The sequence below is a fragment of the Chlamydotis macqueenii genome, chromosome 17 (assembly GCF_036417535.1).
Source record: "Chlamydotis macqueenii isolate bChlMac1 chromosome 17, bChlMac1.mat, whole genome shotgun sequence".
NCBI lineage: Eukaryota > Metazoa > Chordata > Aves > Otidiformes > Otididae > Chlamydotis > Chlamydotis macqueenii.
This window is the reverse complement of record NC_141572.1, coordinates 12,728,893-12,753,621: the sequence shown is the minus strand read 5'-3', so window position 1 is coordinate 12,753,621 and position 24,729 is coordinate 12,728,893. Positions and strand designations below refer to the sequence as shown.

The 24,729-nt window shown below is 56.6% G+C and overlaps 1 long non-coding RNA gene across 1 annotated transcript; it reads right to left on the bottom strand.

Moving 5' to 3' along the window:
• Positions 1–8,527: 8,527 nt before the first annotated feature.
• LOC147598633 (uncharacterized) lies at positions 8,528–10,061 on the bottom strand. The gene is made up of 2 exons (XR_015260490.1): positions 9,865–10,061; positions 8,528–9,113 (listed from the first exon to the last, which is right to left on the bottom strand). It is a non-coding gene; the product is annotated as an uncharacterized LOC147598633 (long non-coding RNA).
• Between the last annotated feature and the right edge of the window lie 14,668 nt (positions 10,062–24,729).

Below are 24,729 nucleotides of genomic sequence, written 5' to 3'. Positions count from 1 at the left end.
TTAAAAGCAAACCAGCAGCTGGGCACAGACTTCCTTCTCGGAAAAATTTTTAAATCTCTTTCTCTTTAATGCGGCGGTTTAGGTTCAGTGAATCTTCAGATCTTGCTTTTCAACTTCCTGAAAATGCCACCTGATCCTGAAATTAGAGCTAAACTAATAAAGTCTCAACAAATATTAATCTAATGAATTTAGCTCCTTTCTGTTTGTGGACCAGCAAAGAGGGAATTGCAGTGTTCTCACATGTGTTAATTGTTTGAATGTATTCAACGAACCTTTCCTGACTGCTTTGAGCGCGCGGCTTGGTCTTGAATGTTCTCACTCCACATTTCGGTTCTGAGATGTGAGCGCCCTGTAAACGAAACCGCAGTGGCCCCTTGGTTTGGGCAGAGAATTCAGCTGGGTCTGGTGCGCACGCCCTGGGTTTTGGTGTAGGCTTCCCGCTTTCTGCTGGTCTTCCGTCTCGGCTGGGCTCCCGGAATGTCTGCGGGATGAACCGGGTAGGAAGAGAAAGGTTGTGGAGCGGGTTGGGTCTCGGATCTGCTGGTTTCTGGGCGGTGCTGGCCGGGGTGAGGGACGCGCAGGGCTCGGCGTGGTGACTGGAAGATGCTCCTTGATGCCGCTGGGTGGTTTTTCGGTGGGGCCTCACCGTGATCCAGTGACTCCAGTGAAGTCTGCGGCATTGCTTATTTTGATTTTAATTAATCGGTGCTTTGCTCAGCTTTGGAGCATCTTCTAGGGGGGCTGGCAGCAGAGCCCCCCAGATTCTGGAGGGTTCTGGCGCTCAGGGGCTGGATTTTCTCACTCCAGCCCGTCCTCTGGGATTTGTGCGCCCCCTTGTCGAGTGCAAGCCAGGTGATGCCGGGAGTTGCATCAGCAGGAGATGCTGTTGCGGGGCCAACTCCGGGCCCCAGCTGCGGTGCTGGCAGTGCGATCCCTCTAATTGGCACACGCTAACGGTGCAAACTCGTTACAGGAATGGGCTTGTCGCGGGCAGGTCCGTGCCCGCCGCGTGGGAAGCTCTCCCGCGGCTCTGCGGGTTGGTGTCACCCCACGCGTGCTGTAGGTCTCCAGAGCTGCTGGTGGTGGTGGCCAGTGGAAAAATCGCCCTTCCGGTGAGCGGGAGCCCAGTGCCCGCCCTTCACTTGCCGGGGCTCCGCCGGCTTTGGCAGGCTGGTCTGAGCATGCCGGAGCTGTCGGCTGGGCAAACGTGTTGCTTTTTAAATTAGCGCTGGATTGATTGGGTTTGCCGTCGGGTCGCTCCGACGGGCAGCGAGCGCCTGGCGGGCTGGCTGTCCCCGCGTGGAGATGGGCAGGGGTCTGGATTGGGCTGTGCTGATGTCCAGCCCGGGGCAGGCTTGTGGGGCTGCAGTCCCCAGGCCACCTCCTCGCTTTTGGAAGAAGTCCCTTTTGTCACTGTATTGCTTACCCTTCTCACCTGTGTCCCGAGCTGTTAGTGCTCAGCTGGCATGGTGGCACGGACCTGTACGTGGAAGTCCTCTTGCCGCTGTGTCTGAGCAGATCAGCCCAGCTTGTGGAGAGAGCTGGTCCTCCTCTGTGTGGGGCCAAGAGTCACCCGTCAGTCCTCCTGGGGAAACAGCCTGACCCTTAAATCTTGGGATTTAAATGGCATTTGCTTCACCTTTCCCTGGATCCAGGCAGGGTAGGAGGACAAGCCCCAGCCCTGTGCTGGGGGACAGGCAGGCTCCTGCCCCGGTGCCAGAGATCCCGCAGCGCACACCAGGGATGTTGTGTGACACAGGGATGCTCTTCTGCACCCTCCATCTCCTGGACGCCCTTCTGCCTGCTGTGACCCAATCGCGGGGTGGTTTGCCGGAGCAGGGCTGTGCCCCCAGCCAAGGGACACAAGCTGTGGTGTCTCCCCGTTCTCATGCACATCTCCTGCTCTCCGTCCGACAAGCGCGTGGTCTCGTGCCGTGCTCTGCCCTGGTAGAACATCTCCAGGCTGCGTTAGACGGTTCCTCCTGCAACATCCAGCCTCCTTCATGAAAATACTCGAAACGCAGGGTTTCTAGACCAGCGGCTGCCCCGTGTCCCTCGCAGGCTTCACCCCCGGCTGTGGTGGCACATCACAAACCAGCGTTCCTGGGGTGCCAGCGTCCCTCGCCCTGCCTGACGGTGAGAGTGCAGCGGCTGGGAGCTCGTGGGCCAGGGGCTCCCCGCAGAGACAGGGAAGATTGGTTCAGATCAGAAATTAATTAAACAACTTCTCCGGTGGATCCACCACCAAGCTTTGAGTCATTTGACAAATTTCTTTTTTTCATCTCTTGTTTTCAGGGCTTACCCTGTCCCTGCAGCATGGGGTCCATGGGGAAGCGTCCCTGGGGGACCACCTGCACCAGCCCCTGCATCCTCCCAGGGTGCTGGTCCCCAGCAGAGCATCCGAGCGCGGAAGCGGCCCGAGGTAATAAAGACAGGTACAGCACGGACATGAAACTAAAGATATTGCTGCGTCTGATTGAAGACGTATTATTTTTGGCAAATATTAATGCTCTGGCAGGAGTGTCACAGGAGCCACTTCAGCACTCCTGGAAATATTTTTTTTTTTTTAATTTCCTTTTAGATCTTCAGTTTGGTATTTAAAACAACCAGCCAGGTCTCCTGCCTCTCTCCATGGGAAAGGCCGCCTGGGGCTGGGGACAAGGACGGGGCGATGCAGCCCTTGTCACCTCCTGCTGCCCGGTGGCATCAGCCGCTCCCTTCTTTCCTTGCCTGTAAAGTGGGCACAGGGATGTGGGATGTCTCCAGTTGGGCCGCCGAAGCCCGTGACCTCCTGCCAGGGCTCTGCTCCTTCTTGCTGGTGAGGCTTGGGGAGGAGGAACAGCCATCTTCCCCCTTTGTTCGGCTCCTCGCAGCCGTGGCTCCGCGAGCGGCGGCGCAGAAATGACTGATGGCCGGGAGGGAGGCGATTCCGGACGCCGGGATGGCCAGGACGGTTGGGGACCAAGCAGAGGGGCTCTGCAGCATCGCTCCTCTCGCGTCCACTGAAGCTTTTCTGCTCCTTTCCTCGATGCCCATTTCCCACAGCAGAGCCGTGGTTAACCCTTTCAGCAAAGTGACAGCGGCTGTCGCATCAATCTCCCAGACCCCCCTGATTTTTTATTTTTTTCCTGTTTCCAGCCATTTGCTGCTTTCCCTTCTATTAATGGAGGCATCTTCCATCACCAAAAAGCCTCCAGGGCAGAGGCAAATGGCATCCGTAGCTCCGCAGCCTGTCAGGAGCGCACGCCTGCCAGAGAGCGCCGGGAGGAGGGACGGCGTGACACGAGGAGCAGATGGGACCAGTCCTCTTCCCTCGCCCCTTGCCAGCCGCAGCCTCGGCCGCTCGCTGCCTCCTGGACCAGCCAGTGCTTTCCCCACCCTCGCCCCGAGCTGCGTGCTCGGACCCTCCGATGCTGCGTCCTTGCAGTTCCTCTCCGTTTTCCCTCTTTTTGCCCTGTAACGTCTGGCCCAGCTGTGTGCCTTTTGCCCCACCTCCCCCACTCATGACCATTTAGCGTGGGAGCCCCGGTTTGGGGTGGAAGAGCATCACGCGATGTCGGAGTGATGCAGGGATGCAGCGGGCCGGGGCGGAAGGTGATACAGGGCAGAGAGGAAGAAGAAAGTGGGTGGCTGGCAGAGAAAACTCGTTTATGCAATCGTCTCGCAGCTCGAGAAATGAAATCCCGTCATTTATCCCTGGGAAAAACCAGGAGATGGCTCCGTGCTGCTGCAGCCTCCGGCAGAGCAACGCGGAGGCATAAGGTTGGGGTGTTTTGGGGGGCTGGGGCTGCGTGCGGCCCCGCCCTGGGTAGGGGCATGAGGAGGTGGGACCAAGCAGTGAGTTCTTCAGCAAGGTCTGCGGGAAGATAACTGGGAGCCCAGCTATCTGCCGGGCACTGGTCCTGCTGCCCCTCTGCCACGGGTGGTGGGGAGCCGGAGGGGTTCTGGCTGCTTGGTGGTGCCAGGGGAACAGACCTCCAAAAAGAACCACCCCATCCCTGGCAAGGTGTGTTTTGGAAAGCCAGGCTTTGCTACTCTATGCCTCCCAGCCCTCCCCCAGGGAGGGAAGACCCCCTTAGCATCGCCCACCTGGTTTGTACTGGGCTCAGGGGGTGCTGAGGTTTTGCTGCGGCCATCGCGCCCAGCGCAGGGCTACAGGCTGCTGCTGCAGTCGCGGAAGCTCCGGGAAGATATAATAAACAACCCAAGGTTAGTGAAGCTGTTTTGCCAAATTTACACCCCTTCCCGGCGAAGGGAGGGGGTGGCAGGCGCCCCGGCCGCTCCCCCGTGATGGCCGCATCCATCACGGTGTATAAATGGCCGCGCTCTAGGAGGTATCGAGCGGCGTTCGCAGAGACGACGCCGGCTCTGTCAGCCCCCTCCTCGTCCATCACCCCGCCGGGGAAGGCAGCGGGAGCGAGCGGGAAGAGCTCGGGGACGCTTTGGTAGCGGCAGGATCGAGGTGACGAGGGGGACGCGTCCATGCCGAGGGGCTTCGTCCCGCGCAGCATTTTGAGGGGAACGTTGCGGCGGCCGCTCCGGCTCCTCACTTTTCTTCGAAGCCGCGGTGCCTCCCGTCTTCCAGCCCTTGTTTTGTCTCTGTTCCCGTCTCTCTTCGCACGTACCATTCGAGTGGCTCTTGTCTATTTATTTTCTCTAATGGCATCAGGCTACAAGTGGCTGAACAGTTAAAATGAACACCGTCAGGTTCTTTTCTTTTTTTTTTCCTCACATTCACTCTGGAAACAGGGATCTCTGCTCTTCTCCAGCTGGATTCCCAAGGGACCAGGCCCGTCCCCTTCCCTCTGTCCCCTTCTGAGCCCAGGAACCAAACTTCTGCTCAATTTGGTGAAACATGGTGCTCCCGTACCTTTGGGGTGGCAAACGTGGGTGGAGGGAGAAGATCCTTTGGTGTCCTCGCCAAATAAAAGCGTAGGATGGGCTGAGTGATCGACGCTGCTGAGGGTGGGCGGCCACCGCTCCTGCAGGTGGAGGATCCGGCTCTCCTGCTCGTGTAGGAGCGGGAATCAAACGGAATTTTGTGCCGTCAGGAAGAGATCTGTGCGCATCCCAACTGTTCCGTTGTGCTCCGAGTGCTTCCCTTGCGTTGGCTCTAAACCCACCGTATCCTGGCCTGCGTTCGCCTCGCGCTCCTGCCTTCCGAGGGATGCCGTGGTCCGTGGGTCCTGCCTGCCATGGGAACTGGGGGGACCTGTACCAGTCCCGGGAGGGCAGGGCAGCCCTGAATCGTGGCTCCTGGCTGGGCTGTGGGGGTGACCGCGTGTACTTCGGTGGGGTGGGGGTCGACAGGACAGGGTGTGCAGCTGGAAACCGTCCCTGGGGTGCGACTGGTGCTGTGGCCCCGTGCTCTCCCTGTGCCGTGTAAATCCCTCCCCGCGTGCTGCAGCTGGCTTGGGAGCAGCGAGAAACTCAGCCTAGCTCCTCCAAGTTCGTTCTTCCTGAGTTAAATTGACCAACTCCAGGCAATAAGGGAAAAAAAAAAAAAGGTTCTTTCCCCCTCTCTGAACTGGCAACCCGAGCATCCCGAGAGCTGCGCACTGTGGTGTCAGCCTGCCCTGAGCCGAGCGGGATGTCCCTCCTCTGGCCAGGCTGGACCAGAGCAAACGAGGGAGCAGCACGTGGGATTGGAATCAAGGCTCTTCTAGTTCGTGGGGCTCATAGAAACATCGCAGGTGCGTTTTAAAGAAATCTATAGTGTTGCCACGCCAAAGCTTTATGAATTAATTCCCCTGTTCGCCGTTGCTCCCTTCTCCCCCTCTCCCCAAAAGGCAAACCGTGCGTGACCTCACAGCCACTTTCGTGTGACGGATCCCAGCACAGGCGTGAGCCCCTCACCATGGCCTCGGGGTCGGTGTGGGAATGGCTGTGGGGTGATGCTCCAGCGGGCAGAAGGGTGAGTCCTGGGGTAAAAGGGGTTTGGGGGCTGGTCCCTAAGGGTGCCTGGGCATCACACAACCACCCCAATGGTCCCTGTCCTCCCAGCCCAGCCCAGCCCCTGCACCCCAGCACCATCAGCCATTCCCAAACCCTGGGGCTCCTGTGCTGCAGGGGGCTTCCAGATGGGTACGTGGGCTGGAGGCGAAGGATGCTCGGAGCCGCTCCCCACCTCGTGCCGCCTCTCCCGCCCCGCGCCGGCGCTGGCTGAGCCTGTTCCATCCCCGGCCTCCCCCACGGCTCGCTTTCCTCCTTCCCTCACAGCTGCTTTCTCCTTCTGCTCCTGCTCCCCTCTCGCTCCCTCCACTCTGCCTCAGAGACATACATAACTCTCCCGTGAAATATATACAGTGTAAATATATAAAAAGCCGGCGTTTGCCTGCTGCTTATGTATTCATGAAATAGTAAATAAATTTTATGGGATAATGTGAAGGCTGCCAGGGAGCAGGAGGATGAAAACTAACCCCTAATGAGCCTCCGTGTCAGTTTGGCACACTCGGGATCGATCTGCCGCTTCCATTTAGCACCCGAGCGCGGGGGTGGAGGAGGCGCTTCCTTGGCGTGGCCCCGAGCATGGCTGGCACGACGCCTCGGTGACGGTCGCAGGGTCACGGGCTCAGCCGGGTGGGACGGGGACAGTGGGGTGGGGGGGGGTGGGGGGAAATGGGCTGTGATGCTGTTGGTCTGGGTCAGGCTGAGTTTTGGGAGGATGTGAATGGATGCGGGGGGGGGGGGGGGGAGCGAGTGCCTGGGGATGCTCAGGCTGGCGTGGGAGGGATGCAGGGGGGAGGCAGGGAAGGATGCAGGAGGGATGTGGGGACGGATGCGAGGTGGGATGCGGGGAAGGATGCAGGCTTGCATGGGTGGGATGCAAGGTGGGACGCAGGGAAGGATGCAGGAGGGATGCGGGGAAGGATGCAAGGTGGGACGCAGGGAGGGATGCAGGCTTGCATGGGTGGGATGCAGGGAGGGATGCAGGCTTGCATGGGTGGGATGCAGGGAGGGATGCAGGCTTGCACAGGCGGGATGCAGGGTGGGATGCCGGCTTGACCAGGCTGCTGGGTTGCAGTGAGGATGCTGCCCATGGCAGACAGGTGCGGAGGGCTGGGGGTGACAAGGCGGCTGCGGAGGCGGGGGACAGGCAGGTGCGAGTGTGGCCTTTCACGCCAAGGCTCCTGCCCTGCTGCTGGTTTTGGCTGCGCAGACAGCCCGGCTCAGGAGGGTCTGAGCTGCATCCTTCCGCCGAGATGCTCCCTTGGCAAGAGGCAGCTGCAGGGGCTTGCCCCCACGGCCAGGAGGAGAAAGGACTGAGCAGAGCCCAGTTTCCTCTCCACAGCTCCTGGGCAGCCGCCAAGGCCTGCGGTCCTCCGGGCAGCACCAGCTTCCACGCGGACGGAGGTGGGCGAAGGCCGCCCCGGCCCCCGCAATGCCGCGGGGCCTCCCCTCGCTCCCGTTATCCCATCCTGAGGGGAGTAACGGGGATGCAGGATCTTTAATTAATTATATGGGTAGCAGAATAGCATGTAGGGGGAAGCAAGAAGAATGAGTGTGTCCTTCCAAGCGCCTGGAGACGTGATGATTGCCGGACACCCCTTCACACCCACTGAGCTTAGAAATAACAATCTGCGGCACCCAGGGAGGAATTTTAGGGTGTTTCATAGCTAAAAACCAGCCTGGGTTGGGAAGAAACCAGAAACATTAGTTTGGTTAAGGCACTTGGCCGGTTGCAGGTCAGCAAATGTGGTGGAATCATCTCGGGTGCCACGCCGCTGGCTCCTCTTTCTTCATTTATTGCGGCAAAATTTGAGGCTTTGTTTAGAAAACAACAAAACTGGCTGACTTGTTGCTTTGAGAACACCCAGAGGGGCTAAGAAATATTTAGATACATAAATACGTTGAGGCTTTATCCTCTTTCGTGCATCCACTTTTGAGGCCACCTTTGGGTGCAGCACATGCGAGTCTGGCGGGTGCCATGGGATGCAGGATGCTGGAGCCGGTGGAAATCTGGCACCGGATGGGTTTTCCATCAAGAACCGTTGATGTGAGGAAAAAAGAACCATTTCCCAGCAGAGGTCTGACGCCGCGGTGTTTCGCCTCCACCACTGCCCGCCGCCTTCACAAAGCTGAGCCATACCACGCGTAATGCGGCTGCGTTGCTGAGGTCACAACGTCTGGAGCATTTAACGGGACGTCTCATTCCCCACGGCCGCCTTCACCTGGAGAAGAGCTGGAGCCTGGATCACTGCTGCTTTTCGTGATCCTCCTGAGACGCCTCCTGCTCCGCCCCGGGGCTCAGCCCCACGTTGCACCCACGGGTGCTGCCATGGGTGGGACCGGCTCCGGCCACCACCGGCTCCCCTTGCCGACGCGGATCCCCAGCCCCAGCCCTTCCTCCCGCGCTGCCTCTCCTCTCCCTCCCCCCTCACATTTTTTTTTTATGGAAGGAATGAGATGGAGAAGTAAAAATTATTAACCCCGAGGTCAGCGCTGGCTGCCTCGTTCCTCTCTAGCTTCAAGCGCTTTCTCCCTCATCTGTTTCACAGACATCGATGTTCAGCTCAACACATTTGCATATACTTATTGCATTTTTTTAGTCTTTATCTATTTATTTATTTTTAAAGAGACAGAGCTGCTCTCGTCTCTTCTTTCTTTTTTTTTTTTCCCCTCCTCCTACGAGCTTTCACCAGTCGCTCTTTGGGATTTGGTTCCCTCCATCAGCCCGGGCTTGCTGACAGAGGCAGGGGAGCCCATTGGGAGGGACCAGCCCTCCTCCGTGGATTTCACAGCCGTTTCGCTCCGGTTTTCCCTATAAAATGGCCGAGTTGCCCCTTTGGCGACGGGGAGAAGGAGACCGTGGCGGCGGATGGCGGTCAGGGCTGCGTCCATCTTGCGCTTGGCGGTGATGGTTCCCCCCGAAGCGCTGCTGGGGAAGGGCAGTGGGAAGCATCCCAAAGCTGGATGGAGATGAAAACCCCCTCGGCATTCCCAAGGCCTTTCCTGAGTTTTCCACAGCCGGGTGCAAAGGGAGAGAGCTTCTCCAAAGCCATCAGCACGTGGCAAAACCCACGCCCTCATTTTTAGCAGCATCCCCCCGGCTTAGCATCCCCCTTCTCTTCAGCACGGCGAAGCCTTTGTCCTCCCATCCACTCCAAGAAATCCTGTGGGGCAGAAATACAGAAAAATTTAAACACGCTGCATCCTGAGCTCAGCATCTCCAAAAAATCACTCGCAGATATTCATAACGGTCTGGCAGCTATTAGAGGTGCAAGAGGGGAAGGAAATGAACGGCGGGCGCAAAGAGAAAATTCATAGCCCCGCTGATACGCCATGATAAATAATTATGAGTTATTAATTTTAAATTACATCTTTAATGCGTTGCATGATTTTAATTCCCACCACAGTATTAATATAGGGGCTCCGGGTTTGATTAATTTAAAGCGGAACGGAAAGGTGTCGCTTCCCGGGGCTGCCGGGGACCCCACAGGGCTGCGCAGGGAGGGGGCTCACCCCAGGACGGGACTTCTGTATTGCGGGAGGGAGGAGATGGGGTGCAATTTGGGCAGGGGGACGGCAGTGGAGCCTGCAGCCGTGTTGGGGTGGGCGGGGGGGGGGGAGTTGCGAGGTGCTGGGTTGGGTGGGGAGCACCCATCCTGCGTCCCAGCCGCCGGTGGGGGATGGAGGCCACCGCATAGCATCCCCTCAACCGCTTCATCCCACGAACGAAACTGAACCGGCGCCCGTCACGGCTGAAACCCCTCGGCGCGTCCACCCGCGCTCTCCCACCGCGGGGACCCCCCCCCCACCACACCACCACCACGCCGCTGCTGCCGGGAAGCCTCTCTAAGTTTCCTTTCCCAGTAAACTTCCCCTAAGTGTGACAATCCCTTTAGCTCCCCAGCGAGGATTTACCGGGCTTCCGTTATCTCTGTGAAAGTCGGGAGTTCTCCAAAATGGGCATGAGAGAGCAGGCGGCGAGGTCAGCGCCAGCCAGGCCGCGCGGCCGTTCAAAGCCCCCTTCCAAGCGGCATTAAAGAGGGGATTAAGCCTAAGAGGGTTATGGAGGGAGGAGTGAAACAGCCTTGTCCTGCGCGCCGCGCTGAGATAAGGCTCCGGGCGCGAGGTGCGAACTCCCGCGCGTGCGAGGACAGGCACTGCGGGGTTTGCGGCAGAAATTGGAAGGATAATACCGGAGGCGAGGGGGATCAAGCCAGGCCCCCTCGGAGGCGGTTGGGGTGGGGTGGTGTCGCTCGCAGCCATTTTTAAAAGAGAGGATTTTTTAATCCGGGCAGCGGCGGCGCAAGCAGCCTGGTTTTTCCGTGGCTCCAGTCGCTGGGCTCTTCAGCTCCTCTTCCTCAGCACGTTCCACCCTCGGCGTCGGTGGGTTCGGTCCCCTCCACTGATGCTGTAGAGAGCCCACAAGTCTACAATTAGCCATTGTTAATTACCAGTGCACCCATTCCTCAGGCATGGGAGGCCGAGGGGGTAGTGGGAGGCCGAGGGGTAGTGAGAGGCCATGGAGGGAGAGGGAGGCCGAGGGGGTAGTGGGAGGCCGAGAAGCGGGTGGGAGGAAGGGGGGTAGTGGGAGGCCCAGGGGTAGTGGTGGGCCATGGCGGGGTATGAGGCCGAGGGGTAGTGGGAATCCAAGGGGGTAATGGGAAGCCAAGGGGTAGTGGGAGGCTGAGGGATGGGTGGGAGGCCAAGGAGGGGGTGGGAGGTCAAAGAGGGGGTGGGAGGCTGAAAACGCACCCCCTATCACAGGGGAGACCTCAGTGACCGGCCTTCCCTATGTGTGCATCCCGGAACACTGACAGTTTTATCCGTCTCACAGCAAGGCTGTCGTGCCATGCCAGTGGGGAAACTGAGGCGCAGAGATGCCCATGCACAGCTGCTGGCAGTGATGCTCAGAACAGAGTTTATTGATCCCTTTTAACTGGAGATTTTCTATAATTTCAGCAGGGACGCAGGCACGGGTTAGGGACGGAGCACCCTACACTGGCTGCCTTTTCCCTCCCAGCCCCTGAAAGCAGCCGGTGCCCGCTCCAGCTGAGGGGGATGCTGCCCCGCCCCAGCATCCCCCGAGGCTGCTGGACTCACCCTGCCTCCATCCCTCTGCACTTCGTCTCACTTTGCCGTTCCCGGTGGGCTTTCGCAGCCCCGGGAGCTGAGGGTGAGGGACCTGAGCGGGATTTGAGCTTCTCCCAAGTACGGTATTTGTGGTTTTCCTGTCTTGGCTGGGGCCCGAGGCCGCTCTCCGAAGAGCCAAGTGGCAGCGCTCCGGCTGTGCGCTCGCAGGCCGTGCAATTAAACCCTTTGGGGAATTAACGGCGAGCTGCCGCAAACCCGCTCGCGGCCAGGGACGGCTGGATTTGCTCCTCGCCACAAAAAAAAAAAAAAAAAGAAAAAAAATGAAAAAGAAAACAAAGCTAGTAAAGGAGGATAACAGCGCTCGTGCCTGCTGCGTGGAGGCTTTTATTCCTTCTTTTGCCGTTCTTCTGTATTTTAGAGGGCTCTGAGGTCGGGATGCTGCTCCCTCGGGGAGGTTTGGTGGTGGGATGGGGCTGCCCAGAGCCGCAGCTTGGCCGGACCGTGGGTTGGTTGGAAGCACTTTTCTAGTTTGTTTTTTTTTTTCTGGTGGGTTTTTTTTTTTTTGGCTTTTTTTTTTTTTTCTTCCATTTCTGCAAAGAAAAAATCAGTGAGGGAAGAAGAGGTGTGTTTTCACACCCATGAGAGTTTTTATTTGCTTGGGATGGAGGGGTCAAGACTCGCTTATGCACCCATCTCTTGACACCTTTTTTTTCTACATCCAGATTTTTTTTTTTTTTTTTTTTTTTTTAATGATCCCTCTCCCATGCCCGCCTAAGGATGTCTTAGCATTTTGGGTGACGGGACCGGTCCTGTTCCCTGCTCGCTGGCTGGGCACCAAGCCCCCAGGCTCAGGATCTCTCCCTGCACGGCCGGCACGGGCTCCCTCCCCGCGTGGCTGTCAGAGAGGAAGATGTAGAGCAATCACAGCTCTGTGCTGCAAATATTAATTATCCACTAACTGCTCTCCAGGCAGCCATTAGATCCCAGGTCTCCGACAGCTGTTCCCAGCCGCCCGCCTGAGGGATGCTTTGGGGGGGCGTGGGGGGGGGCAGCCGGGAGGGAAGGGGTCCCCACGCCGCCCCCTCCCGAAGGGTGGGTGAGCCAGTGAGAGGTGGGAAGATTTTTGGCATCACAGCTTTTCTTTCCCTGCAAAATATTCTCATTCCAGCATTTTTGAGGGTCCATCCTTCCATCCCCGCCGCAGGAGGATGAGGAGGGTTTGCCGTCCCAAGGATTTTCGCTTTTTCTCATTACCTCCTGGCTCACTGAACGTCTTGCTGCAATCGCTCACAAACCCCTCATCCTTTGGATTATTTTCTGGAGAGGGAAAATTGTTCTGGTTTGGTTCCATCTCCCTCCTTCCAGCAAGTGGTCCCACTCCCAAACCCTTCCCATTTTCCTACCTGTTGGACAAATCTGGCTTTTTTTTTTTATTATTATTATTTATTCGCCCCATGGGGTGGGAAGCTGTTGGCTGCGGCCAAAGGCAGGGCAGCGAGGCCACATCCGCCCACAGACCTTCTCCGTGCCCAGACCCAAACTCCTCCATCACCCCTCAAACATTTCGGTTGTATCGACGAGCCGCAGACCCAGCGCGGGGGCAAATCCCCCTTCCTCAGTTTCCCCCTGCGGGAGGTGGCTACAAAGCATCGCCTGGCCCTTCGTGGGGCGCACCGAGTTGCCAGGGCTCAGCGGGACGGGCACTCACCCAAAAGGAAGCCCCCCAGCCCACCGCGGGCATCCCTCCTTACGCCCGTCTTCCCCCAGGCCGAGCGGGCGGATGTACCGATCAGGAGCTAGTTAACGAAATAAATGAGCGAGGTAGGCCCGCGTGCCTATAAATCTCTCGGCGAGAACATTTAGACGTTCCATATTTGAGCTGGCTATCGTTTAAATTACCGCTCTGCCTCCCCTCAACGTAGCCCCTTATTACCGCGTTTTTAATGCTCAGGGCTTAATTGCAATCGCTTGCGAGCTCCCCCTCCGAGCTCTCGATGGAAATTAGCTGCCTCTCCTGCCCACTCATTAGCCAGCCAGCCTCAGGAGGCTCCGTCTTGGCCAGGGGAGAAGGTCTGGGTGGCTCCCGGGGGTTTTCCTGGGCTCCAGGGAAAAGCCCCTTCCGATGGGAGCTGCCTGGAGCATCAAAAATTATTCTTTTTTAATTATTTTTTCCTAATATTTTCCCCAAGCCTCCCAGGGATTGGCCAGGTTTTGGGGGCTGGAGAACATCTGGAGAAGCTTTTGCAAGGAGGAGAGGTCTTCTACAAGAAGCTGAGCTGCGGCGATGGCTTCCACCCTCCTTTCCCCATTATTTATCTTCCCATCCATCCCCCTGCTCCATACCTTGGAGGGTTCCCTGCCATCTCCCTCCATTATTTAGAGAGAAATAGCCACCCAAGCATTCTCAACCACTTTTTTCCCCCAAAAAGAGGTAGGAAAATGGGAAGGGTTTGTGAAGGACCAAGGTGAGGGTGGCTTTGGACCACTTGCTCTCTAGAAGGGAGACGGGACCAAACCAGAACAATTTTTCCCCCTCCGGAAGATGAGCCAAAGGATGAGGGGTTTGCAAGGGATTGAAGAAAGATGTTGTGATCCTGGGAGGGTGTGACTGGTCCGTGAGCCCTGGAGGTAAAATAATAAGAAAAGGTGAAAAACATACTCAGGGAACAGTACATCCCTTGAAAAACACTGTGTATGCACATCTCTTGAGGAGAAGCATCCAGAAAGAGCTCAAAATTCAGGTCAGATCCATCAAAGAGCCAGGTGCGGAGGGAAAAAATAAATATTTTTCCCCAGAAAAGTGAAAATATTTGGATCTGGTCATTTTCCAAGGGAAATATTTGCCCTCTTTGTTGCTAAACAAGAGGTTTCCTTCCCCAAACAGACTTCTTCCTAAGGGCTAAGGGACAGGACCGAGGGTGGGCAGCAGGCAGTGGCAGAGGGCAGCCAGCGGGGGATGCTGGGGTGGGGGGAGAGGTGGTCCAGGGGGTCCCAGGGGCTGGGGGAGCCCAGTCTGGCACTGGGGGAAGGCGTCGGTAATCAGCAACCTGGGCTCGGTCGCCCTTTCTGCGGCGTCTCGTTTAATTGCACCGGCTAACGGTTCAGGGGGAGAGCTGCTCGGGGGGCCTTATCTCTGCTTTCACCATTTTTCTTCCTGGGAAATGAAGTTAAAAATCCCTTCACAGCAGCTCCAGCAGGAAAAAAAAAAGAAAAAAAAATATTAGTCCCATATCACTATTTAACATGCACTGCTAAAAACTAGATAAACACAGGCCGTCACTTGGAGATTAGCTCCTCACATGACTAAATGATTTATTTAGAAGATTCCTTCTTTTCTCTCCTGGTCTCTTTCTCTCCCTCGCTCTCCCTTTTCCTTGGCCAAGAACATATTAATCAGAAATTAGAGGCAGACGGAGGGACGGAGGCTGACAAAGAGCGAACGGAGAGGGGAAAAGGGGGAAAGGGGAGCGGAGGCAGGAGGAGGGATGTGGATGGGGTAAGGGGGAGATGGGATAGGGAAGGAGAGGGGAAAGGGTGGAATGGGACAAAAAAATAATGGATAAAGAGTGAAATCTGCTGAGGAAGGGGGAAAGAGGGGGTTAGAACGAAATAAGGATGGGGTGGGGGGGTGCGCTGGGGGCCGGGTCGGGGAGAGGAGGCTAAGGCAAAGGTGAAGAGGTGGAGGGCAGGAATGAAAGCGAGGGAAAAATGTAAAGGGGTGGGGGGAGAAAGAGCCCTGATTGTGTCGGGCAGGAATGCGCGGGGCTTAGCCTGCGCCCCGGGGGACTCCTGGCCCTGCGTGATTAAGGGACTTATCAGGCGGAGGGGCGCGGGAGCAGCCCCCAGCCCCTCTAAGCCTCCCTCCCGGCCGGGGCCAGGGGGGATTTGTGTCCCCCAGCCCTGCTTTCCCGCTCCAGGTGTTGGCGATAAGAGCATCCCGGCGCTCCTCGCGCATCCTTTCTGCCTCCCTGCTCAGGCGTGAAGGGAGGGGAGTGGGATGGGGGGGCCGGGGGGGGGCCGGGGGCTTCTCGCTGGGGATTTGCAATAGGGGGATAAAGGGAGAAACAACCCTGGCAGGATTAAAGGGGAGGGGTTTCTGCTGGGATAGGTGCTGTGCAGTGTCCCTTTTTTTTATCCATATAGATAACCAGCCCCCGAGGCTGAGGCCTACAACGATAAGGAGATTAGGCGGATTGGCTCATTTGTAGCGAGATCCTCCAGCAGGGATATTCGGCTCTCTATAGACCCACCAGAAGGTTATCTAAATAGGCTAGACTTGAACTAACCCGCAGCCGGGCCCTGGGGGAGGCTCCCGGGACAAAGCAGAGACCGGGCAGGAGGGAGGGAGACGGGCAAGAGCGATGCCGCCGTGAGCCAGGGACTTTGAGATGATGGGCAAGAACGATGCCGCCATGAGCTGGGGACTTTCACATCACCCAGTCCATGCCTGGTGTCAGCATCCCCACCAACCTGGCTATTCCCTCCAACTAATGTGGGAACAACTGGGACGACAGCTCTGGATGCTCCAGGAATGATGTCTAAGGCACAGAAGGAGCCTCCATCACCAGCCTGGGATGGTGGGAAGTTCAGCACCTGTTGGCATTGGGATGGGCCAATGTGGTTACCCATCCATGCACACCCCCACTTTGCCCCGCATGGCTGCTCCGGGGTCCTGCTGGCACCACAATGGCTGCACCCAGCTCTGGGTTCCCCCATGGGTGACTGGGGAACCCCCAGGATTCCCCCCCAAACACGGACAGCAGAAGGGATCGCATGGGCGGTTATTAATTTTTCCATCATACCAAGCACTGGTTAGATGGCAACCAGAATCCAGTTAAACACGTATGAAAACAGGACTTGACAAATTATTTTTAGTACAAGAAAACCTTGAAGAAGCTGAAATCACACCAAAAAAAAAGGTCTTGCATTTCCTAAACAAACATTTCCCTTACAAACAGACTCTTGGAAGACTGGAGGCGGTGTCTGCAGTGGGGGGACGTGAACCAATGGTCCCTCAGCAAACTTCACCTCTCCCATGGGTTTGTCCCACATTCCCCTGCCCTCCACCTCCTAATTACTCTCCCAGCTTGGACAAACTAGTCTTTGAGCTGCACCACTCGAGAAAAATCACAAGGAAATAAAAAGTATCTTTGCAGACAGGATGCCATGAGCAAAGACCACTCTGACAGTTGGGGGTTGAAGTCCTTAGCGGCTGAATTTCGGTGGGGCCGTAATGTAACTTTCTTTAAAACTTCAACAGCAAATATGTACAGCTATCTTTCTACATATTTATATAAAATTGTATATATATATTTAATTTAAATGTGAATAGATCCTATTAAATTTAGGCTTTAACGCAGGTTTACCATAATGTTAAGTTTGATTTTAATTCGGTTAAGTTTTTAAGGCAAAATGTAATTCATTTAAATTAAAAAAAAACAACTTCAGTGAAAAAAAAAATGGATTTTCATTATAACATCCATCTTTTAATTTTTTTTTTTTTTTGTAGTTGATTTTGATCCACCCTTTGCCCAGAATGATAAGCAACGGTCCTTGAGCAGGGGGTCACCGGGGTCAGCCACCCCTCAAGCCACCGGCCGTCACCCAGCCCAGACGCTGCTTTTCCCTCGGTCTCGCACCCGTGGGACAATCTGGAGGAGCTCAGAGCCATTGCCACGGCTGTGGGGAGCTCAGGTGCCTCCGCAAAGTTGGGTTGGCAGACACTCGGGTGCAAACCTTTGCATCCAAATTCCTGCAGGCAAACCCTTACAAGCATGCAAACGCCTGTGCACAAACCTTTGCATGCATTTCTTGCATGCATTTCTTGCATGCAAACCCCTGGGAGCCAGGAAAGCAGCCCCACCTCTGCTTCCCCCCCCCGGATGGAGCCGTGTAAAGCAATCCCTAGGGATCGCCCTTGGCGCCCCAGGAGGGATGCTCGGTGGGACTGTGGCCCCCCCAGCCGGGGTAAGCCCCCTCTCTCTCTGCCCAGAAGGGACCGAGTGCAGGGTGCGTGGGCCTTGGGAAGCAAAGGCAGTGGTGGCATGACCCATCTCATGGTCCTCGCTGCCCGGAGTCCCTGGGGAACACAGACCCAGGATGCAGGCAGAGATACGCAGCCGGAGACATCAGCCCCGAGCCCCGCCACCTCCGTGTCTGTGCTTATCTCCACCTCTGACACCAGAAGCCTGAAAATGATGATTTTTTTTTTTTTTTCCCTCATGTACGCCAGCCTTTCTCTTTCTCCCGCGGTGTTTTTCCTTCCCCTCCTCCATGTGTCCGCACCAGCTCAGAGCAGAGCGATGCTCCCGCAGCCTGACAGCTCGCAGCAGCATCCTCCCTCGGCGGCCCCCACCGCTTTCTACTCTTCCCTCCTTTCCCCCTTTTTATATGTGGGGTTTTTTTTTTTCCCCTTACACTCCTTTCTCCTTCCTCTTTATTTTATCTCGATTTGCCACAAATCTGTTCCTCTACAAAGCAGCTGCCATCTTTGTTCTTTGCCATTATCAGCTGCGGCGCACGGGCCGGGCCGGGCTGCCGGGCAGACAATTGCTGACTAATAGAGTGTCTGGGAGCTATTGTGGAGTGTGGCCCAGGCAGATCTGTCACCGTGTCCTGTCACCCGTGCCGCGCCGACACCCGGGGAGAGCAGCGCGGAAGGGGCTACGGGGAAAGGGGTGGGAAAGGAAGGGAGGGGAAAAAAAAAAAAAAGAGGAGGGGGGAAAAAAAAAGAAGAAAAAAGACGAAGAAAAACAAGGAGAAAAGGAAGAAAAAATAAGGAAAAAAGAGGAAGAAAAAGAATAAGGAAATAAAAGAAGGAAAATAAGAAGGAAAAAATAAGGGGAAAAAGAAGAAAAAAGAAAGGAAGAAAGGAAAAAAAAACAAGAAGAAAAGGCAAAAAGAAGGAAAGAAGAAGAAAGAAGAAGGGAAAAGGCAAAAAAAAAAGAAGGAAGAAAAAGAGGAAAAAGGGGGAAGAAAAGGGAGAAAAAAGAAGAAAACAATGAAGAAAGAAAAAAGGAAGGAAAAGAAGAAGAAAAAGAGGAAAAAAGAAGGCGAAAACAAAGAAAAAAAAGAAGGAAAAATAATAAAAAGAAGGAAAAAAGAAGAAACAAGAAGGAAAAAAGAAGAAATTTTTTTTAAAAAAGAGGGAAAAAAGAAGGAAGGAAAAGAGGAGGAATAAAGGAAGGAAAAAAAAGAAAGAAAAACAAAGCGGAGAAAAGAAGGAAAAACGAAGAAGGAAAAAGAAGAAAAAAAAAGGAAGAAAAAAAAAGGGGTAAAAAAAGAAAAAGGAAAAGAAAAAAAAAAAGGGGGAGGGGGGAAGAAAGGCGGGGAAAAGAAGAAAACGAAGAGAAAATAAAAGCATCAGGAAGCGAGGCGCAGCCCAGCCGCGCGGTGATGGCCGCTGCGGGCCGGGCGGGAGCAGCCGCGGTCCCAGCGCCCCCGCGGAGCGGGCCGGGGGGGTCAGGGGCGGCGCGTTACTGGGACGGTTCCCCCGCCGGCAAACGCGACCGGCTGCTGCTGAGGGGGAGCCAGCCCAGGCTGATGGGGTGGGGGGGGTCTCGGCCTCGGCGGGGCAAGGTTGCTGCAGCCGTGTTTGGCTTCTCTGGTGGATAGTAGGGTGTTATGCCACATCACCTCCGCGGTGAGGGGAGCTGCAAGGGGCTTCACCCCTCCCAAAACCGGGCTCAGCAACCAGCCTGGCAGGGGGTCGGGCTCCGGTTTGGGGTCCAGGAAGGGGAGCGCAGTTTCCAGGCCAGCGAGAGGGACGCAGAGTGGTCCTGGGGCGCACACAGAAGGGGTCTCCACCTGCCCCCCGCAGCACGTGCAACTATCCCCCGGCCGCTGGTGAGGCTTTCTTGCCTGGGACAGAGAAATGTCACCCAGCCTCCAAACACCCTGCCCCTGTCCTTGGGGACTGGAACCCCCACCCCTTCCACAGCCAAGAGGTTCAGGGGGCTTCGTGCTGGGGACCGGAGCCAGGCTGGGGTCTGTCCCAGGGGCAGGGGGCCATGGCCACCCCACAGAGCCCCACTTGTGCCCCCAGCATCCCCGCAGCCAGGCAGGGGCTGCCTGACGCCCCAGCTGGTCCCTGCTGCCGGAGCTCACCCCCTTTCCACAAAGAGGGAGAGGGAAGCAGAGTTTTGGGTTGAATTCTTTGGAGTTTGGGTCTTTCCATTCCCCTCCTCACACCGCAGGCCCAGGTGGGCCAATGCCACTGGCTCTGCGCAAGGGACGCCGGCCGCAGGGAGGGAGCATAGTGGGGCCAGGCGAGAGAAAAAGCGGGGACAGAGGGGACGGAGCACCCAAGGGTGCTGGAGTAGTGGGGTGGAGGGTGGGGGGCATGTGGTCCCCGAGGGATGCATCCTGCGGATGCGACTGGGGTGAGGTGGGAGCGGCGAACGGCAGAGGGGGCTGCAGGTCAGGAGGAGCGGGGACGTCGCGGGGGACACCAGTGGCGACAGGCATGGAGCAGCTCGGGGCTGCGAGGCCGCGGAGGAGGGGGGGACAGGGGCCTGGGTCTGCCCTGGGCCAAGGGGCACAGAGGGCAGGAGCATCCCAGGATGCAGGGGCAGTGATGCCGTCCCCCCACCGGAGCCCAAGTGGCTTCCCCCGGGTGGATTCAACCCAAAAAAATAATAATAATAAAAAAAAAAAAAATCACAGAGAGACCCAGGGTGGTGGGAGCCAGCCCAAGGGGGCTCTGTTTTAACCCGTGCTGCCCGATCCGTGCGTGCGCGCACAAGGTGAGAGGAGCTGAATAGCTGATTTCCCCAGTGGGTTTTGCTCCCGCTTGCTGGAAAGTTGTGAACAAAATGACCGGCCATGCATTGAACGGGCTTACATCGCTCTCCATATGGAAATGAAGATAATCCAAGTCTCAGCTTTGTGTTCTCCAGGAGGGAGCGGGGGGCCAGGGGGACGGGGCAGGCTCACAGCCGGGGGGGGATGTATCCCGCGCCAATGAGTCCCTGCTCTGTGGGGCTTCCTCCCAAACCAGCATCCCTCCTAGCCCCGCTGGGGTGATGAAGGCTTTTCGGGGACACACCAGCCCCCAGCTCAGCCAGCCTTGACTAAAGCCAAGCCCACGCTCATGCACGCACTTAAACCAGAGCCTTGTGCCCTGACGGCCGCCTGGAAATATTTGGTTGCATAACTCAGCTGGCAGGTCAGTCTCTTCCTCTCGCGCACACTTATGCACACAGCCCAAGCCTGCTTCTTCCAAATAACAACGGGAAAGGGTTATTCTTCCCAAACAAAATATTACTAATTAGACAGACTTTTTTATTTGGCACTTGTGGTAAAACCCTTGAAGAGCCATTAATAATGTCTAATTTAAGAAAGACAAAAAAAAAACCCCAACAAGCAAACAAGTACATGATTCTAAATTATCTCCAGAATTAAATCACTGGGCATTTTTAAGGCTACGGGGTGCCTGTTTGCTTCTGGTCGGTTTACTTTTTGGGGAGGAGAGCATCCTGCAGTAGTTGTGTGGGTTCTGAGGACTCTGTTGCTCCTGCAGCTCGTCCTTGGTTCAGTTCATCTCTTTCGGATCTTTTTTTCCTGCACAAAGCATGCAGATGCTCAGGACTGACACAGGGAGACCCACTGGGTTGGGCTGGAGGAGGAGGGGGTCTAGGGGACAGGAGGTCAGGATCCTGCCCCACATCTGGGTTATAGTTCCTACGGCCACCCCACAGGTGACTTCGGGACCCTTCACTGCCACCAGCAACCTCGTTGCTGTGCTGAAGACCCCCACGCAGCGCAAGTTGGGGACCCTGCTCCAGCAAGGGGGAAGAGACGACATCTGTGGCGATGGGGACGTCTCTGCGGCACTGAGAGGCTGCACTTCCAGCTTAATCCCCCACCCCAAAAAAAAAAAAAAATCTTTTGGCCTTGGCAGCTTCTCCCCAGCTGTCCCCAAACCCACCGGCAGGTCCCGGTGGGAGCACATCCTCACCCTGTGCCTCGCCTGCCTTCATCCAGGGATGAACCGTGCGTCTCGGCTTAGCCCGATGTCTTGGCTCCCCCTGTAGCCAGTGGAGAGAGAGGCACCCCCAGCCCCCCTGCCCCGAGCAGAGGGGTGCCCAGTGCCAGCCAGGGGAGCCAGGCCTTCCCTGGTACCCTGCCCCTGCTTCTGAGATGCTGCCCAGTTCAGACTGGTCCCCAAAAGTCTCATTTAGGGGCATCCTCCTCCTGCCCCAGCACCGAGCATCCTCCCCGGGGTGGGTACCAGCAAGCGGGGGGACTGCAGCTGCACCCACACACGGACTCGTGCTCCGCAGACGGGACCGAACTGATCTGCTGTAACACCAAACTGGGCTAGAGATGCCCCGCAATGCTGGGCAAGGGGCAAACCCCGTCACCACAGGCGCCAGCACAATGCTCGGGGAGCCCTGGCATGGCAGGGAGGCGCGCAGCCGGCTAGGAAATAGGGACAGCCTCTCCATCACACCACCGCCAGCTGGCAAATTGCCGTGACTTCACAAATTCCCGCTGCCGAGCTGAGCTGTGGAAATCGCTCCGGTGCACGTTCCCAGCCACCTGCACATGGCCAGGCAGCCGTTTTGCTTAAGCCACATTTTTTTATTTTTTTCCCCCTCCGGCACTTGCTAGGCACCCAAAGGGTCACCTGGCTGCCGGAGCTGGCAATCAGCAATCCCCTGGGGAACATCACCTCCCTCCAGAGCTGGGGCCTGGCAGTGGGGGTCCCGCAGCTCTGGGTAACCCCCCAGCCTTGGGGTGAGCATCGGCTGCATCCCAGGGGACCCTCGCTGTCAGCATCTCCACTTGCAGCCCACAAGGAGCTGGGTCCAGTCCGTCCCTTGCGGGGTCATCCTCATCCAGCCTCAGGGATTTGGGATTTTCTGAGATCTCTTTCTGCCTCACGTGAGGCATCGGCATGGAAAACCCCATCCCTCCTGGAGACTTCCTGCTGCTCCATGCCCCCACGCGCCCAAGGGTTGGGATGGGAAGGACCAAGCTGACAAATTGCCTGGGACGGACGGCGTCAGAGATATTGGAAAGAGCCATTTGTACACATTCCTGCCAGCGCTGCCGAGCGTGCGGAGACAGGGGGAGATCACGCTCGGTTCAGCTGGGAGCCGTTCCCGCTAGGCTTGGGATGGACGGAGAAGGGAGCTTGATCCAATGGAGCCCAGCGCTAATGGGATGAGTTTCTAGAAACTAAGAAAAACCAACCACCTCAGCCTCCAAGGGCTGAGCCTCGAGGCTGGGGGGTACCGCGGCTCAGCCCCTCCTGCCACCCCAGGTTTGGGGACACAAGTGATGGAGTCAGGCTGGCACCCACCGGCATGAGCAGGCAGGTTTTGCCGAGGAGGGGGAGAGCTGACGTCCCCAAGGTCTGGGCCACGCCGTCAGCGTGACAGAGTGGGTGTGCGTTCAGCTTTGCTGGAAAATCGAGCCTGGCTGGTTAATTAAAGACTTGGGCCCTGAGAGCCGCCTGTTGGGTTCTGTGGTGGCAATACTGTAAAATTGTTCTGCACCGTTTCACACGCAGAGGCTGAGACAGCAGCTAGCGGAGCTGGTGGCTCTGGGCAGAAGGGGCTTGTCTCATTTCCCTGGGGCCATTTCTCACGTGCAGCGGCATCAGAGTCAATTTTTGTCCTAAGAAATCTCAGCGACAGCTTTCACCCTCTCCAGGTGGATCTCCAAGCCTGGATTTGGGTTGCCATCCATCCATCCCTCCTGCCCGCGCTCTGCCCTGTGACTTGCCCTGGCATCTCCATCCCCGTGCTTGGGTCCAGCCTGCTGTGACGAGGCACGCAGGCACCTTGCTGCTCTCCGCTTTGGGATGGTCACCGGGAGAATGCAGCACATCGGAAAACTTTGAACCTGCCCATGACATCCCCTCTCTGCGCATCAAAAAAAGCCACGTATGAACACACAAGCCCTCATGGGATGCTCATGTACCCGGAGCTGGGGGGTTCTGACGTCTCCCCTGACCCAAACCACAGCTTTTTTCACTCAAATCAGGCTACACACCCTGCCTGGGCATCCCCCTTGGCATCCTGGACCCTGGCTCCTCAGCTTCAGCAGCCACCTCCAGCCCTGCGCCTCCCAAGGAGGGGCGATTTGGGGTGGGGGGGGATGCGTTTGCGGGTGTATGCTTTTTATTTCAGTAATTCTTTTATCTTGTTCTCGCACCCTGAACAGTATGAGCGTTCATCAAAGTAATTGACGCGGATGAAATTAGCGCTTCCTGCTATGTCGGACAGATAAACTTTGCTGAATATTGATTTTGCACAAAGAAAATGACATGTGCTTGGTCCTCACCCTTTATCTGGACGGAGCAGGGAGATGCTGGGGGAGGCAAGGGGGGCAGGAGGCAAGCATTCACTGGAGAAGCATCCATAAGAATTACTTTTATCTCCTCTTCCACAAGAAGACAACAGAAGATAAGGCTGGGAGACGGCCGTGGGGGAGGCGGGGGGCGGAATAAGGAAGAGGAGCCCGGCAGAGACCTCCGCCGTGGGTTTGGCATGGCGCTGGAAGGGGTTGGGGGCTCTTTGTGCGCCGCCGCCCTGACAGGCATAGGATTTGGGGAAGATAACCGGCTTTTCGCGGACGTGCGTCACTACGGAAGAGCGGAAAGAAGCGAGGGCTTTTCTTCCTCCACCTCCCCGGACCCCACCGCTACGGCTAGAGAGAGCTGGCACCATCGCAGAGGGCAGCGGTTGCCCTGGTCAGAGAAGGGGCAGCTCCCCAGGGTGATGGGCACCCCAGGGGGGCACTGGGGAGGGGTGTGCCAGACCTGCCATGCCCCTCGGCCAAACCAGGAGCCCTCAGGTGCACCGGGAATGGCATGAACGCCACCAGCGTATCCACAGGAAGGAAAAAGGCGGGCTCAGAGAAACTCACGTACAAGCACTTCCATGTTAAGATTTAACTGGTTTAACCATTTAAAAGCAAGGCCTCTCCGCTTATCAAGTCCTGCTGCATCCCTCCAGCATCGCCCGAGCCGGAGTCAAAAGGTCACGCAGCAAAGCATCCCACCGGCTCGGCTCATTCACAGCTCCTCTGCTCCTCGAGGGACCATCCCACTCACTTTGACGTTCACACCACAGAGTGGCACGACAGATTCCTCCAGCCCTGAGGTTTTCTGTCAACGCCATGCTCCCCAGAAAGGCTCTACAGGGAACAAAGCTTTCCCGTGTGCTGGTTTTCCCTAAGCAAGGGTCAAAGACTGCCTTGGAGATGCACGCCCCGCACACAGAATATCTCATGGGGTAAACAACAAACTAGCCTTAAACTTTTCAAAGGCTACAGGAAAATTCACTAATAGACCTTCTTCTGCCCTGACACAGCCCACTTCAATGCTGAACCCCCTCCAGACGAGCAAAGCAGTGTCATCTGCTGACTCGGGCTTGCGGGTCCCATCATAGCCCTGCCAGGTCCTTCATACTTCACCTGCAGAAGTGGGCATCACCTACTGATATCACTGTGGGGTTGTTTTTGCAAAGCCTGATGCTCTTGTCAACATCAGCATGCACAGTAAGTGCTAAGGGAAACCTGGGAAGTTGTTGAACGTTGCCCTGTGTGAACGCCAGAGAGACGTGACACTAGACCTGGGTTACAGGGACCAAGCAGGGTTGAATATTTTAGTTCACCTCCTGGTTAGGTTCAAAGACTTGAAAATAGTCATGGACGCTCAGCTCCAACTAGAGGGAA